At 43.0% G+C, this 18,251-nt stretch overlaps 1 protein-coding gene and 1 long non-coding RNA gene across 15 annotated transcripts in view; one reads left to right on the top strand and one right to left on the bottom strand.

Annotated features, from left to right (window-relative positions):
• The window catches only part of tnrc18 (trinucleotide repeat containing 18), a 163,640-nt gene that overhangs the window by 130,582 nt on the left and 14,807 nt on the right, over positions 1–18,251 (bottom strand). The window lies entirely within an intron of this gene.
• LOC144510575 (uncharacterized) lies at positions 385–5,938 on the top strand. Its single transcript, XR_013500650.1, has 3 exons — positions 385–605; positions 2,254–2,413; positions 5,321–5,938. It is a non-coding gene; the product is annotated as an uncharacterized LOC144510575 (long non-coding RNA).

Genomic DNA, 18,251 nt, shown 5'->3' with positions numbered 1-18,251 from the left:
CTTCTTTCAGGTTACTTGGCATCAACACAAGACAGACTCTGGCGGTCATCCCAGAGTTATCTTAATGTGGAAAGGTTTTGATTAACACTGCCTACTCCTGTCGATTCATTTCTGGACAAATGAAAATTAGAATGATTGGGCCTTTCACATTGCATTGAAGACCTTTCTGCCTGCAGGTAACACATTAATGGATGAGTTAAATGAAGTGACTTTGGATTAAAGGTAGATTGTATATCAATGCGCACATCCCTACACACACACATGAGCTGCGTACCAGTTACAAAAAAATATCTAAGTTTCACATTCTCCTTCATCCGCAGAATATCCTGCAATGTGCTGACTCCGGGCATCTTGCACCTAGGCAAGTGCTGCCAGGGCTAAATTACAGCTTGAAAACAACCTTGAGAGCAAGGACATGTGGTTGTTTATAGCGACAGTTCGGGGGGGGAATGGGAGAGAGGCTGCTGTTTGAAATACATCTATGGTCATTTTCATCGCGATTACTCACTGCTGCCACCACCTCTTGTTTTGGAACTTTCAAAAAAAAAGGAATCAAACGTGTTTTTGTTCCCTGATGTCCTCCGCTATTAACAACCGAACCCCAGGTAAGCCACTGCCAGAGGTAAAGCCTTATGTTGAAATTAAGGCCAACATTCAAACCCAATGCTGCAACTAAGGGCAGAATGTATTGCAGGAGCGAGTGTGGACTTGTTTACTGGTTAGTAAATTGTGCCATATTTTAATGCGCATCGTAAATCAGAGTTATGGATGTACGTGATGCTTGAAAAGAGAGGCGGGTCACCTTTTAAGCCTGCCAAGCCCAGGCCAGGCTTCCTTCTAGAACAATCCCAAAAAGCAAGACAACACAATGATTCCCTTTCATTTCTTTCTTGTAAAAGTTAGATTGGAAACACGCTGTGAGTTCATTTGTACAAGTCATATAATTTGCTGCACGTCACTTGAAAGAACTCTGTAAAAAAAAATGAGTTTGCTGATGTTCAGGCTTATTGTTCAGGCGAACGAAAGAACTTGTATTTATTTATGGCTGCTCACAACCTCAGGACGTCCCAGAATGCATTACATCCAGTGAAGTATTTCTGAATTGTAGTCATTGTTGTAACGTAGGAAACGCAGCAGCCAATTTGTGCACAGCAAGCTCCCACAAACAGCAGTGAGATCGTGATCAGATTATCGGTTTTAATGATAGTCCCTGAAGGATAAATATTGGTCAGGACAGCAGGAGAACTCTCCTGCTCTTCTTTAAACAGTGCCCTTCTGAGAGACAGCCTTGCTTTAACATCTCATCTGAAAGACGGCACCTCTGACAGTGCGGCATACCCTCAGGTACTGCACCGGTGCGTCACCCTGGATCACTGCGCTCAAGTGCGATATGAACCCTGATGTGTCAGAGACAAGAGTATATCAACTGAACTGCGGCAGGAGGATCAGACTTAGCTGTGACATAACAGCCTGCCAGAATTCACTTTCGCAGCTCCCAGATTTAGATTGACCACTTGGCTAACATAGAACCGAGACTGTGCTCAGCTCCGATCACTGAACTGGGACAGAATTAGGAGACCTACGCCAGAGCATGTTACTAGAGACATTAATGCCTTGGGCTAGAGATCCTAAAAGAGGGAGAATTGGGGAGGAGAACATTTAAAGAGGGTTAAAAAAAACTGCATTGATAACCAAAAGCAGTTATAAATTAAAATGATTTGCTGGTTAAATTATTTTAGGTGTACACTCGATTCTGAGATTCCATCCCTGTGCTACTAAAAACAAATTCTCATTCAATAAACTGCCTGACTGAATTTAACACTTTAAGATCCCACCTGCAACATAGTGAATCTGTCTGAAACGGTTGTCATTATTGCGAACAATCTCAACTGCACAGCCACCATCTAAATTGGTACTAGTTTTTTTATAATGCATATTACAGCAAGGGGCCAGGGTCTGTGTGAAAAGCAAACATAAAACAGCCTTTAAGTCACAATCATTAGCAGAGTCTGTTTTCTTTGTGTGTACCAGCCGCTTTGCTCCTAGTTAGTTCTTGTTTTATAAAACGCACGCACACACACACACATAAATCTGGTTTAATTGGTGGAGCAGCGATTCCTACAGAACCTTCCTCACAGTTCATTCCCTTGTCCTTCCCTTACTCATTCTGCTTCGTGCCCATTGATTACTCAGCTTCAGAGCTGCTGACGTCGTAACCGCCTCTTCTTAAAACAAAACCCTTGTCCATTGCAGGCTGGAGATTGGGAGCCAGTCAGTGGGTATTCCCTGAAAACGGTGTTCCATCTACTGCACTCTGGAAAAGGACATGTGCCTACAGAGGTCTATGAGAAGCTAACGTGTGCGCGGGCGAGGAAGGAATGGGCTCCCAGCTCCACCCCACTCTCGTCTCCAGGTGAAATTTAGCTTTTAAATCATTCAGAGACACTGGCTCCCATTGATTCCCTTCCTACCTTTAAGAAGCTTCTTAAATACTATCCCCTCGAGCAAGTTTTACTTTGCCTGTCCTCTCCCCGTCTCTTCAGGTACTATGCCCTAAGAGGGTGTTGGAGATCATGGATCTCAATCTTGCTCTGAAGATGTGGAACCATCTTTGTCGGTGGTACACTCATCTAGTTTGTGAGCCTCTTTAAAAAGAACATTCTTTGTCAACCTCAATTACCACCCATCTGTCCCACCAATGTCAGACTTTCTTATTATGTACTCAAGAAATTCCAACTATCTCCTCCTGACCTTGATCAACAGAGTTCCTTTGCTCTCAGATGTTACTAGCACCTCTTCATCTTCTTTTGGAGCTCAGTGTCAAATTTTAGTTGATAGGGACGCCCCTTGGGGTGTTTTTGCTCTGTTAAGGGTGCTATATAAATGCAAGTTGTTGTTGATGTGGCACTCCTGCTTGCAGAGTTTGACCAACAAGGAAGGTGAAAACAATCTGGAGGCACTGCCACACAGAAAGCTTCTTTGCAAAGGGTTTCACAATTTTATTCTCCAATAACAATATAAAATGGCTTTTAAATCATCCTCATGCTGTGCACACCTGGGCATTTTTTTGTAAAAACTATATAATTTCTTTGTCATATTTTAACCACAACAGAAGATTCGTTAATGTAGAAGCACTTAAGCTGTTTAAAGGAGGAACAGGAGATGTGTAATTTTCTGCCGTGAGCTCTGCAGTTCAATCCTGGCAGAGTCAACGCTGGTGGGAGCCACACATCTGTTCAGGGATGGTGAAACTTGCCAAAAAAGTGACTCTCTTTGTACTTTACTCCAAATGAGTTGAATGTCCGTGAACATTTATTATCACAAATGAGGGCAGAATTGCCCTTATTGCGTCAATCCAACTCCCATTTGTTACTGTTCACAAGATAGCTCAACTTGCAATGCGAGCTCTATTCCCTTGCACTGCAGCCTGACAGAATTGGGACTGGGGTGGACAAAGGAGAAAGCAAGAATTACAGGCAAGAGAAATAAAGATATGAGCTGCGGTAACATCATCAAATATGTGTCAAAGGGTATAGGGAGCCACATATTTGTACTGTATATGAAGGATAAAAAATGGAACTGATTTTAAAGACAGATGATTTGCTCCAAATTGTCCCTGGAGTCCTTCAGGAAACAATGAGAACTATATGTCTGCAATGGAAGCAGATTCTGGGGGAAAAAAACTTGAGTCAAAACTTCATAGATCTTACAATCCCTCGCATGCCTGACAACAGGAGCTGTATCTCCTTCTGGCCTCTACTCCCGACCTTCCTGATTTCAATTAACGTGGTCTGGATCAGGTTTCTTTAATATTTACCCATTTCAGAAATGATGCAACAACTTGCAGCCAAAAATAAAACTCCAGCCTCACAAAAAAAAACCTTAATGACACAAAGAAAATTCAAATTAATTCTCAACCACTCCAAATATCCATCAGTTAATCTTGGCATCACAGGGCTCATTAAGGGTACATCCCATCCATTATTGTTACTGTATTAATGCTCATGCTGAATTCATGCAGTACAGTGGCACTAAATGAATATATTTTAATATATAAAACACCTGGGTACCAACATACACAACATAATAAGGCTGGTGCCTGGTTTAATATGCTATTTTGTTTTTCAAAAATTTTGATCTACAAATTCCTGCTGAGCTCCATTACGCATCTACACCTTTTGTAAAATAGGTTACTGGAATTAATTTCATTTGAGATCCTTACTCATTCCTGCTACGTTACGTTTCATCGTGGGGAGATTTGGCAAAACAAGGGGATATTTTTAAAGTTTTCATCCCCACAGTAAACAAAGGCACCTAACTTCCATTGCACCGCTGAGGGAACAGAATTCTCCACTACCGTTGCAGCTCAGACTACATATATTTGCAGTGTGAGACAGACATCATTCTTGGCTGTTACTCTCCTTCCAGTCCTCCTTCCCTCCACCATTTTGGAGGAACGATTGACTTCCACAGGGCCTGCCACCTAGTGGCTTGGAGGAACACGGACAAGACTCAACAGCACCTGGCATATTCAAGTCGCAGGTGGCCCTGGAGCTAAAACCCGTGTCCATCTGTTTTTTTTCCAAAGTGAACATGTTAAAGCTAGTCTACGCCACAGTCAACAGGAAATAGATTCAGGCACCATAAATGGTTTTGTTCCCCCCACCCCCCCCCCTTTTCACACATGTTTTTTCTGGTGGTTAAGGTGAGAGAAGATCCACATTTAGAAAGCTGTTCTGCAATCTCATGGTTAGCAAGTTGCAATGACACCTTTAATAAACACTTATAATTGTACCATGATGGGCTGTAATTACTGAGACATCCTTCGCCTTTACCGTGGAGATGCATTTAACCTTTTGACTTTAATAAACAACAGATCTGCCATTTGTTGTCCAATTAGCAAATTCCAACCCTGTACTTTACATGCAAGCTAGAGAAACGAAAAGGAGGTGTGGGTTATTTGAGGAACATTGCAATCCGTAGCGCTTTTTAGTGGAGCGATCCAAAGTCTGCAGAAATCTGCGAGCTCATTGCTTCCAGCTGCTGCGTTCTGGAATGTTCCATGGTGACTGTTCACACATTTTTCACATGCACATCTGCTCACGACGCGGTCTAATTACATGTACAAATAACACTCACCATTTCAGGTGAATGCTATGCAGCTGCCCTTACTGTGAGATGGGTGTGGAGCAATTCGATCCTACATTTAACATGTGTGTTTGTGAGGTGTGTCACACGTATATATAAGCAACTCGGTGAATCAGATTCTTCAGTCATTAACCCACATTTAGCCGGGGCCTATTTATTTTTTGCTGTTTAGGAAGCCCAGGTTGGAACAATATTAAAAATCTGAAGACCTGCAGCGGCCAGGAGGCTTGGGCAGTTGGAGAACCATGATGTCTTGCACCCTCGCTAGGTGGGCTATAACCCCGGTGTGGTGCGACCTCTCATCGTGTCCAACACCAGTCCAACACCAGCATCTCCACATCATCGCTAGGAACAGCCCCGGCCGGCACCCCTTGTCACTCGAAGATTTCACACATGTGCCTTTAAACAGAGCTCTGTTGCCATAAGAGGCATTTGAACAGCAGAACCACACTGAGGAGTGGAAAAGATACTAAATATGGCCTGGTGGAGCAAGTAGACAGTAAAGGAATTTGCATCCAGGACTAAACTGCTGCCCAGTCTTTCGCCACCGAGCATTGCATAAACTGCTCAGCTTGCGATCTCGGTGATGTGGCAGGAGCTGACAGGCTTAAGTATTGGTACCATGTACTTCCGTCCACTCTGTATTCTTAGTTATCTCCTTTACAAAGTTGTGAGAATGCAACCGCATATAATGCAAGTTTCTTACATACTTAGAATTTCAAGCAGGTCTGCAAAATGGTGTTTCTGAGTGGTCTTTCATGAACCTGCATAAAAACATTAGTTTTACCAGAATTGATTAAAGTTACAAGTTTATTTATTAGTCACAAGTAAGGCTTACATTAACACTGTAATGAAGTTACTGTGAAATTCCCTTAGTCGCCACACTCCGGTGTCTGTTCGGATCAATGCACCTAAACCAGCACGTCTTTCAGAATGTGGGAGGAAACTGGAGCACCCGGAGGAAACCCATGCAGACACGGGGAGAACATGCAAACTCCACACAGACAGTGACCCAAGCCAGGAATCGAACACAGGTCCATGGCGCTGTGAAGCAGCAGTGCTAACCACTGTGCCACCATGCCACCCCATGGTTTGGGTCAGATTCCATAGACTGCTGTCAGTGTATCAGTTTGCTCTCATCCGTGCCTATATCCACCTCCCTTTGCCTACGGGAACGCTGTGGACGTTTGCATCAAAGTTGAATTTAACCATGTTAGCTGCCAGGGGCTGGTTCAGGACATTTTCCAGAGTTCCACCTCAAACCTCTGTCCTATTCAACCCGAACTGAGGTTCCAACCCCCATATCCCAGGGATTGCCAAGTCCCCACCTCTGTCAATCTGCCGCTGAAACCCTCACTCACACCCCTTCGCCCAAACTCCGCGTCTTTACTTTTGATCCTCCAATTCACATCGACCAACATTCCGCTGCCTTTTTTCTGCCAAGTCCTTCTTATCCACCATCCTTACCTTCCTTGGCCTGCAGTGGCCCTCTAACCACCAGTGCCTCACATTTAAAATCTGCTTTGTTGCTTTTGCTCCAGACAGCATGGCAGCACAGTGGTTAGCACTGCTGCCTCACAGTGCCAGGAACCCGGGTTCAATTCCGGCCTTGGGTGACTGTGTGGAGTTTGCACATTCTCTCCGTGTTTGCATGGGTTTCCTCCCACAGTCCAAAGATGTGCGGGTTAGGTGGATTGGCCACGCTACGTTGCCCCTTAGTATCCCAAGATGTATACATTAGGGGGACTAACCATGGTAAATGTGTGGGGTTACAGGGATAGGGCAGAGGGTGGGCCTGAGTAAGATGCTCTTTTGGAGAGTCAGTGCAGACACGATGGGCTGAATGGCTTCCTTCTGCACTGTAGGGATTCTATGAATCCAAATGCCTCTATGTTAGTGCCTCTCACCATCCCTGTAACCTCCTCCAGCCCCAAACTATAAAACCACCCTATGTAATGTGTTATCTCCCTAAACTCTTCATTCGCCTGACTCAATTTCTAGGGGCTTTACCTTCTCAATCATCAAGACCCCACGCTTTGGGATTGCGTCTGTAAACCCCTCCGCCTCTCTACAACCTTCTCCAAGAGGCCTCCTGAAAACTGAATTATTTGACCAAACTACCAGTCAGCCCTCTCGATCGCTCCTCCTCTGGTTCCTCATCAGCATCATGTCTCTGCAAAGATGTTTTTGCCAAGTTTGAGATGAGATAGAAAGGCAAGTGGTTCAGACAGAGCTGGTTAAAAAGTCTCTTTGAATGAAAGGTGGATACAAAACTGCCAAAACGTAAGGAAATCCACACTGCCAAATTCTATAGTGTCTTAAACCGCAGAAACAGGTTATTCAGCCTGACTGACCCATGCCGGTGCCCATCCCCCTCCCGCTTTACTGTGAGAAACTCAATCGACATAATCTTCCATTTCTTTCTCGCTGATGTATTTATCTGGCTTCATCTTATCAGCAAGGTTCTGCCAGACAGGCATTTTTCCAGATGTCAATCCCTTTTCCCCCTGCTCTCTGTTTGTAAAGAGTTAATAATTGCGTCCTGGTGCTGATGTCTATAATCTCTTCAGGGAATAGTAATTATCTTCAGCCCCCTGTCGAGTGCAGATTATACACCACACCTTCCTCAGCAATACCACTTTCAAGAGATGTCTTTCCATGATTAGATATGCTCTGGTGCACCCAGTTTGAGATTCAATAGCGTGCGTTCGACACATGGAATTCTCCAAAGACGGTCCTAGGTGAAACACTCCCAAACCGCAATCAAATCACCGGAGTGCATCTCCACAAAGCCACCACTTGGTTCCATTTTTAGTGTTCAGGAAGTCACAGCCACTAAACCACAAGGAGCATTTCAGAAACAATCTGCTTGATTCTGTTAAAAACCTGGGGATTATGGGCAGACTCGACTCTCATCAGACAAGTAACATTTGTTTACAAAAACAAAAGCATTTGGCAGAGAGCGTGCACTGAGCATGTGTCATTACCAGCAAAGTGGTGATCCTTTCAGGCCTGAATGCTTCTGCAGTGTCGACTGCATCACAAAACATTCGACTGCATCTCTCTATTCAGCTTCCGCCACCAGTGCGGTGCAAATTTTAGGAAGTCAGATTGTAACCTCCCCACCAGCCTTCCCCAATATCTGCACAGGTTCCAGCAATGAATGGTTGAGGCCTATAGCCTGGGAAGGTGAACGATTTAACCCTTGGCTTCTGCTGATCTGAGCCAGATACAATTCTCCTCAGTAAGGAAGAGAACAGATTGGCCAAGTTTCCAGGTTTGGTTATGCAGTAATTGTGTATGTGTGCGTGTGTTTGCTTACGTGTGTGTTTACATGTACGTGCATTTGATTACTTGTGTGTTTACATGTGTATGTGTGTTTACATGTATGTGTGTGTTTATGTGTGTATGCTTATGTGTGGGTTTACATGTTTGTGCTAATGTGTGTGTATGTTTATGCGCTTGTGTATATTTATGCACATATGTGTGTGGGTTTATATGTTTGTGTTTATGTGCGTGTGTGTATTTTACGCATGTGTGTATGTTTATGCACATATGTGTGAGTATGTTTACGTGTGGATTTACATATTTGTGTTTTTGCATGTGTGTGTGTGTTTATGTGTGTGTGTCCAGAGAAATCTTGTAGGAGTTTGGCTATGATGCCTCCCTCTGTGTGGATGAATATTGTGCCAACACCCACTGCCATTGCTCAGACATGTGCAATGGCTGGTGCCCAGCATCCATGAAACTCTACCTCAGTAAGGACTCCATGTCACTGGGAGTTGGCGGGGGAGTTAAAATGTGAATTTAAGAAACAGAGTTTCAATTATACATGTTCAGGAATTGCTCAATGTGAACGTGTTGCTCCTGGGTGCCCTGGAGACGAGCCGAGGAGAGGTAGTGGTGGATGAAATGGCAGGAGAGACACGACGTAAGGTTTGTTTTGGCTCAGCTGGTCAGGATTCCTGCTCCTGATTACTGTGCATTAACTCAGGCTAAAAAGTATAGATGTGGAAAGGCTCTCTCTGCTGACACTCCAGATCCATGTGTGAAGAATGGTCCGTTTGTTTGGGAGGCTATAGCCATGTACCCAACCACAAGTCACGGCCTCCTGGGAAAGAAGGTAGTCAACTTGAGGGGAGCATTTCAAATTATCAAACACAGGCTTTACAAATAACATCACAGCCTTCACTATTGCTATGAAGGATAACTTGTTTAATTTTCATTTTTGTAACTCCCAGCTCTTTATACAGACGCTTTGTTCTTTTCCTCAGTTGCTTTCACACTGGACTCATGACTGGAACATCTATTAATTGCAGCAGTGCTGGGGAATGTTTATTCAAAGATGTGCCAACCTGAGACAGATTCTGCTGGATACTGTTAATAGGTTTACCTGTTCTTCAGCAGTGCTGTGTGGGGGAGCATGTCGACTGTGATCTCATTGAGATCAAATTTCCATTTACACTGGCTCAAAGTCACTTTTGTTTCATGAAAAAATATATAGTTGAAGTGTTTTTTAAAAAATTAGCGTGACATGGAATGCCGCAATCTGTTCCATTTGACCAGTATTATTGTTAATCGCCAAGTTTACTGGTCCACGAGTGTTTCCTTACTCCTACTGGTTCTAGTGCTTGCATCCGGGATAGACCTGGAGACATATTTCTTCATTATGCAATAGTTATATTGCCCATGTGACAATGAAGACATTTGGTCTGGATGGAACATGGCGTCAGCACAATGGTATGCATCGTGGAATAGGATCTCGTCACTATTCCATAACATGTGCAGCAAACATGATCATTCTGCACATTGGAACACTCGTTTGTTAGAATGTCCAGTATAACCAATCCACACAAGTAATACTTAGGACACTGCATAATCATATGTGCTGTATCCTGAATCATTTAACGTTACATTAAATTGAGACCCTATTCATTTGCACCTAAAAGATCCCATTGAAAGTATTATATGCTAGTCCCCATGTGTACTGGTCAATATTGATTCCCCAACTAACACTGTCACAGACTACCTGGTCTTTTATCTCATTTGGGACGGCAGTGGTGTAGCGGTATTGTTTCTTGACTAGTAATCCAGAGACCCAGTGCAATGCTCTGGGGACCCTGTTCAAATCGCACCATGATAGGTGAAATTTGAATTCAATAAAAACCTGGAATTAAAAGTCTAATAGAACAATAGAATCCTTACAGTGCAGAAGGAAGCCACACAGCCTATCGAGGCTGCGCATTTACCATGGCCAATCCACCTAATCTACACAGCTTTGGACACTGAGGGGCAATTTAGCATGGCCAATCCACTTAACTTGCACATCTTTGGACAATGGGAGGAAACCAGAGCGCCCGGAGGAAACCCATGCTGACACGGGTGATGGCCATGAAACCATTGTTGATTGTCATAAAAATCCATCTGGTTCACTAATGTCGTTTAGGAAATCTGTCATCCTTACCTGGTCTGGCCTACCTGTGACTCCCGACCCACAGCAATGTGATTGATTAACATAGAACATAGAAACCCTACAGTACAGAAAGAGGCCATTCGGCCCATCGAGTCTGCACCGAACACAATCCCACCCAGGCCCTACCCCCATATCCCTACATATATACCCACTAATCCCTCTAACCTACGCATCTCAGGACACCAAGAGCAATTTTTAGCATGACCAATCAACCTAACCCGCACATCTTTGGACTGTGGGAGGAAACCGGAGCACCCGGAGGAAACCCATGCAGACACAAGGAGAATGTGCAAACTCCACACAGACAGTGACCCGAGCCGGGAATCGAACCCAGGTCCCTGGAGCTGTGAAGCAGCAGTGCTAACCACTGTGCTACCGTCCCTCAGTTGAAGAGCAATTCGGGACGGGCTATAATGACCCCGCCACCCCCCCCCCCCCCTCCCCCCACATCCCATGAACGGATGCAAAGAAATTTACACAAATTGGCTGTCAAATTTGCCTGCATAGCAACAGTGACTTCACTTCAAAGGCAATTTATTGAGTGTAAATGACTTTTGGATGTGCTATGGATGTAGAAATCTCTATATAGATGTATGTTCTTTCTTTGTCAATCAAGTAGATTCCTACAAGATGTCCTGGGAAATACAGTATACCTCCACCCATATACACTTATGTCACACCAGACTGGACCTAACCATTATATTGCATGAATTTACTGAGCATTCTGAATTTTCATTGCCCTACCATTGCTACCCATGTTTTCACGAGCCTAGGCTCCAAGCTCTGCAATTCTCCGCCTAAACCTCTCTTTCCTCCATTCAGACACTAATTACGACTGACCTCTTTTGAGTATGCTTTTGATCACCTAAGACTAAAGAAGACTAAGGAAATTTGACATGTCAGCTACGACTTTCACCAACTTTTACAGATGCACCGTAGAAAGCATTCTTTCTGGTTGTATCACAGCTTGGTATGGGCTCCTGCTCTGCCCAAGACCGCAAGAAACTACAAAGGTCATGAATGAAGCCCAGTCCATCACTCAAACCAGCCTCCCATCCATTGACTCTGTCTACACTTCCCGCTGCCTTGGCAAAGCAGCCAGCATAATCAAGGACCCCACGCACCCCGAACATACTCTCTTCCACCTTCTTCCGTCACGAAATCTGTCATCCCTACCTGGTCTGGCCTACCTGTGACTCCCGACCCACAGCATTGTGGTTGATTCTTAAATTCCCTCGGTTGAAGAACAATTAGGGACGGGCTATAGTGACCCCCCCCCCCCACACATTCCATGAACGGATGCAAAGAAATTTACATAAATTGACTGTCAAATTTGCCTATATAGCAACAGTGACTTCACTGCAAAGGCAATTTATTGAGTGTAAATGACTTTTGGATGTGCTATGGATGTAGAAACCTCTAAATAGATGTATGTTCTTTCAAAAGGCTCAGATCACGTACCAACTGAGTCAAGACAGCTTCTTCCCTGCTGCTGTTAGACTTTTGAATGGCCTTATCTTGCATTAAGTTGATCTTTCTCTACACCCTTGCTATGACTGTAACATTACATTCTGCACTCTCTCATTTCCTTCTCTATGAATGGTATGCTATCTGTATAGCATGCAAGAAACAATACTTTTCACTGTATGTTAATACATGTGACAATAATAAATCAAATCAAAATCTAGTCTATATCTCCTCATGTAGCTCAGTATTAAACTACTTTGATAATATTCCTGTGAAGCCCCCACCTCAGAATGTTTTATTCGAGTTGAAGGTACAACGTAAATACAAGTTGTTAATATACCAGAACTGAAAACTCAAACCAAACACTTTACAATTTCCACGTGTCTCTCTCCTCGAAAGTTCTGTGATGTAATTTATACCGGGGGTTTTGAAAGTTTCATCCACACTGAAAATACAGTAATATGAAAACTATTGGTTCCTTTAACAGGGTATACATATCTCTGCAAAACTGCAGGTTTAAGGAAAATTGATGATGCAATTATCAAGAGAAACTGATATTAAAATGAGAAAAGAAATTTGCTCTATTGTAAACCCAGTCACAAAATGGTTGAACTAATTGATATTTAAAGTGCAAATTTGTGTAATTTGAATTGCATTGGTCTGCCAGGGACTTGTTCAAACAGGTTGTTGAAATCCACGGTGTCCAATGCCCCATCCTTTGGCCCCTCCCTAACCCTCTTACCCTCCCTTTCCACCTCTATCCCTACTCTAAGATCTCATGCTGCTTGGTGTCAATATTTGTCCGATAATACAGCCATGAAGCAGGTTGGGACGTTATATTCAAAGTGATCTACGAATGCAAGTTGTTGTTATTTATTTGAGTAATGAGATTTGAAACAGCTGAATGATCTATTACTGAAGTGTAAGCCGCAGGTAACGGTTGTGGCTTCAGTTTATCTGTAGAATTGGTGGATAATGAAACGCCATGCTGCCGCTTCTCTTTACATGAATGCAATTGCTCCTTATTCTCCGCATGATTATTGAAATCTTACACAGTGTTGCGGTATTTCAGTGCATTCTGCAGCTGAAGAGAAATGGTTTGAAACTGACAGCCTGACGTGAAGTGGCTTCCATCCTGTGCTGTTTGCATTCTCCAGTGAGACCCTGTTGGAGTGAAGCTGTCCAGAGCACAGTAGCTGACTTTAGTCTGCGGATCTGGGACTCCTGGCAGATTGATTCAGCAGCCGTGGGTGACTAAATCCTTCAGTTTGTGAACCTGTATCCCTGTTGTGCCCTGGTGTCAAACCTTCTCTCAACTTAAAGACAGCAGTTTGTTCAGCCAGCCTGGACAAACCAATACTTTAGGGGCTATGGTGAAAATCACCAGACAAAGTTAAAGCCAAGCACCATTTAAAAAAAAGATTGAATACTGAGGTGCAGCTCAGAACCTTCACTCCCCAATTTCCCATCGGGTTACATGGCAGATTCATGAAATGAACCAGGTGAAATGTTTTCTCAAGTGGTCATAGGGCGCAGTGGGTAGGTGGATGAAAGGTGGTGACAGGAACCAGCCTCAACAGTGCCACTCTCCATGATCAGCCAGCCCGTCAACATTTGCTGTCATGAGTTCCTCAGGGGTGGCACGGTAGCACAATGGTTAGCACTGCTGCCTCACAGCGCCAGGGACCCGGGTTCGATTCCTGGCTTGGGTCACTATCTGTGTGGAGTTTGCACGTTCACCCCGTGTCTGCGTGGGGTTCTTCCGGGTGCTCCGGTTTCCTCCCACAGTCCAAAAGACATGCTGGTTAGATGGATTGGCCATGCTAAATTTCCCCTTCGTGACAGAGCGACTAGCAGGGTGAATACATGAGGTTATGGGGATAGGGGCTGGGTGGGATTGTGGTCAGTGGAGACTTGATGGGCCGAATGGCCTCATTCTGCTCTGTAGGATTCAATGATTCTATGAGGAATGACCATCTGACCAAGTTACAGACAGAAGAATGGGACCAATGTGAGCACGGGGGCGGGATCACGGGTGAAAAGGAATTTGGTCCGAGTTAGGGTTTAGGGACAGCAGGGTTTTGGCTGAGCTTCAGTAACAGAGAGTAGAAGATGAGAGGCTAGTCAAGAGAGGCAACAAAGGCATGGATGAGGATTTTCAGCTACACATGAGCGAAGGCTTTTCCCAGCATCAAAAACTGTACTCTTTCTAACTCATGTATTTTAACATACGTTTGTTAATTCTTCAAAAGAGTGGAAAGAAGCTCTTCACTCGCATTAGTAGCTCATAGTTTAGGTGACCTGCCATTATTATTAAACCGACTTCAGCTTTAAGCAGAAAGTCTTTGGGGAGCTTGAAAAATATGCCAAAAACTTTTTTAGATTTTTCTTTAAAGTAAATTATATGCAGTGAAGCTGTTGAATATTAAAAATCAAATCTGGCCTTTTTTGAATAAACAGCAGCTGGAAACAGTGGAAGAGTGGAGGGGGGGGGGGGGGGGGTAAAGGCAGCTATCTTCTAAAGTTAAATATTGCAGCGGCTCAGAAAACACTCACCATTTTGCATTGTGGAAATTCCAGTTGAAACATAATTTGGTAATTGATGCCATGTTAAAAAGTTAAAGAATCTTTCACCAAGGGGAGAAAGGTCAGAGCTTTCATTAGAATAACAGATACAGATTTATTGGCCACAGCTGAACTGTGCAATAAATCATTGTTACCTCTTGTTAGGCCACCAACACCTTTATTCTTTTGGGGTACCCCATTAATCTTTATTAGAGCCATGGCAGTCAATTATTTTTGTAATCGAATACTCAATCCATTCCTGATTAAATCAAGAATTTGGGCGATACTAAACATATTGGCGTATAAACAATCAAATACAAGTGCCAGCAGGATTGATCATATTCAGATGTGTGTGTTTGTGCGTGTGTGCGCATCAACTACACAGCTAGTAAACTGAAAAGCTAATAATATATTCCCCTGTTTGCTCTGTTATTGCAATGTAACTAGCTGGCCTCTGTAGGACAACGCAACCATGGGATAAAGTTCATGGACATTATATTACTGTGTCCAGACCACCTCAAGGACAAATTCATTAGCCAAGTATCTATTTCTATAATAATATTGTTCCACAGTTGCCAATAATCTACATGGCACATTGCGGGCTGGCCAGGACCTTATCAGAAGCTCGTAGTGATGTCAGTAAATGGCTATTATATGTCACAAAATATCATGATTCTCATTCTGTGCAAAGGCTTTGAGTTTTATTGTGCAAGAAACTTTTAGTGGAAAATATAGGATCTTTAATCTGTTTTCGGCATACAGTACCATTTTAATTTTGTGCTCTATTTTGAACTGAACAAAGTGATAGTATATAACAGATTTGACCTTGCAAAGCAAAATTTGAGCAAAGCATGATTTCACTGAACAATACTTTTGTGCATTTAAGTACACTGAAAAATATCAAAACATGCTATTATAGGTGGGACAAAATATCAGTCTTCAAAAGACTAAAATCCAAGCAAGCAGACTTCCTTCCTTTGAATATAGCCTAGCATTTAGAGTTCTTTTAAAGTAAATGGTTGCAGACGCCCACGTACGCACCCACACACACAAACACACATGCTGACAGATGCATGCATGCACACACAGGCACACATGCAAACTCACATGCACACACACAGCCACAGACATACCTACTCACAGAGACACATAAGACGGACACACATTCAAACAGATGCAGACACACACATATAGACACACTCACACATTCGTACTCACACTCAAACAGGTAGACACATACAGACAGGCACAAACACGCACATGCACACAAACACACATTTCTATCCCCCAGTATAATGTTTAGCACTAAGGCTGACTTGCACAATCTTGTATATGCTTAGTGATGAGAAACAGAGTCAGGCTCTGTGAAATGTAAGAAACCATTCACTGGAGTTAGCATGGACATTAAAAACATTTTGTATCTAGTACTGTTGTGTATTATGCAATCTCCCAAGGGTTGCAGAAAACTCAAGATGAGGCAATTAAACCTTTGCCAAGAAAGAGATTGCCTTTTAAAGCTAGAACATAAGGCAAACACTGTAAAGGAACAGAGTCCCTGTCAGGGCTAATAAAGGACATAATTCCCAGTTTAACACATAAGCAGATAGTTCTGAGAAAAAGTTAATGTGCAAACAGGGCCCCACCGCAGTCCCAAACAATTAATGCTTTGCCAGTTCTGTCGAATGCCCTCCTGTCAAAACATGTCCAGGCAGTCTTCACCCACAAACAAAATAAAATCACTTGTGACCAAAAGTCTCACTTTTCTATTTGGAGAAATTCTTTCAGCTCACCTGACTTTAAATGCAAACAAAGTGGAGGGTGGGTCCGTACATATGTATGTACGATGTAGGATATAATGGCCTTTCGCTTGAGTGAAAAAGTATCTAGAATGCACTGATACTATTCAGGGACAGCAAATCCTATAATGTGCGCAGCCTCCACCGAAGCAATAATTCCGCCTTTAAGCTACTTCTGGGACCATCGAAGTGTCATTTCACATATGTGAGTCATCATTCTGGATAGTACACAAGTTGAATATTAATCCTGTGAGAAACTGGATTATCACACCCACAAACATAAAGCTGCGTGGTGCTAACAGAGAAAAAAAATAAAACTGTGAGATTTACACAACTCAGGACGAAATGTTTCACTGTAAGGATGTCTCAGATGTAAACTGAAGTCTTTTACTTTGGCAGAGTTGGGTATATACAAGGGATGTTGTGTACAAAGGGAAAGATGAACTACTCCGCTGCTGAATTCTCTATTATCCCTCGGGAATTCAGCACTGAAGCAGTTTATGCCTTCTGTTCCGCAGGATCTGTATTATACAGGCATTCTCACCTAGAAGGAATGGGGCTTTTATCAGTATTTTCCTTCTGCCACATTTGCACGCTGCTTACAGCACAGAAAACCTCATTGCTCAGAGATACAATCAGACCAATTTCAAAGAATCTTTTTATATTTCTTGGTGAGGGTAAGAATGGTTTACTTTAGCTATCAAAGGTTAGAAAGTACAAATTTTAAAAGAGGGAGGGGAGTAGTTACTGTTACAGATACGCTTGAGCAATATTATTGCACACTGGAAACTCAAGTGTTCTCAGGATTGGTTTTGCATTGATTAACATCCAGGGCAAGAAAGGGAGATTCGAGTTGATAGAACCCCAAAATGATTTCAAATACTGCTTCTGTCAATACATTTTCTTTGAATGATTTGCATATAATTACTAATGTGATAGCACTTCTTCATATGTTGGTCTGAAGGCAGTAATATTTCAGACGAGCAGCCTCTGAATTTCCTGTATTGTTACTATATTCCCTTGACCATTGCCACAGTTAGTCTCACTTTGGAGATTAATAACCATTTCCTGCTCTTATCAGTCAGATGTAACCATAACGTATCTGGTCACAACAATTCATTAGCGACAAAGTTAGAAAAAGAAATCATAGAAACCAATTTTATTATCACCTAAGACTGAAGAGAGGTTTTTTTGGATGCTTCTGATTGCTTTTCTGTCGAGGAGTGTTAGAGTCAGAGGGTGTTAGAGAGATGTCACAGACACTTTGCCGTTGACAGACACACCCCACTAACTGCTAATAAAACACATCAGTCTCCACTTTCAAATTACCACCTTCCAAAAAGGATGCCCCAAGACTAAAAGCTTTTGCAGGGTCTTTTCCCTAGATGGCCATTACTCCATTCTCCATTCCCAAGGCCACCTCAAATTTGGGTTAAGAAGGAACTGTTTCGTGCCTCCCAGGGCCGGTGTCTGTATTTCACATCACAAGTCACACAATCGCAGATTTGGCTACATATCGGCACCCTTTCATTGATGCAGATTAAAATCCTGGAACTCCCTACTTGTGGGTGTACAATCACCACACGGACTGCTGCAGTTCAAGAAGGCGGCTCACCACCACCTTCTCAAAGACAGTAATAAGTGCTGGTCTTGCCTGAGAATATTTTGTTCTAAGATTCAGTGATAGTCTATGCTTATTTGGTGATACAAAGCCAAAAGAATTTTATGTTTTAAAAAAAACTGAATTTCAAACTATGTCAATGAATTACATGTCAGCATTTCAAAGTGGCTTCATCTAGAAC

This window comes from Mustelus asterias, chromosome 23 (assembly GCF_964213995.1).
Source record: "Mustelus asterias chromosome 23, sMusAst1.hap1.1, whole genome shotgun sequence".
In the NCBI taxonomy this organism is placed as follows: domain Eukaryota; kingdom Metazoa; phylum Chordata; class Chondrichthyes; order Carcharhiniformes; family Triakidae; genus Mustelus; species Mustelus asterias.
Note: the sequence above shows the minus strand (reverse complement) of the source record. Positions and strands in the feature narration are given on the sequence as shown.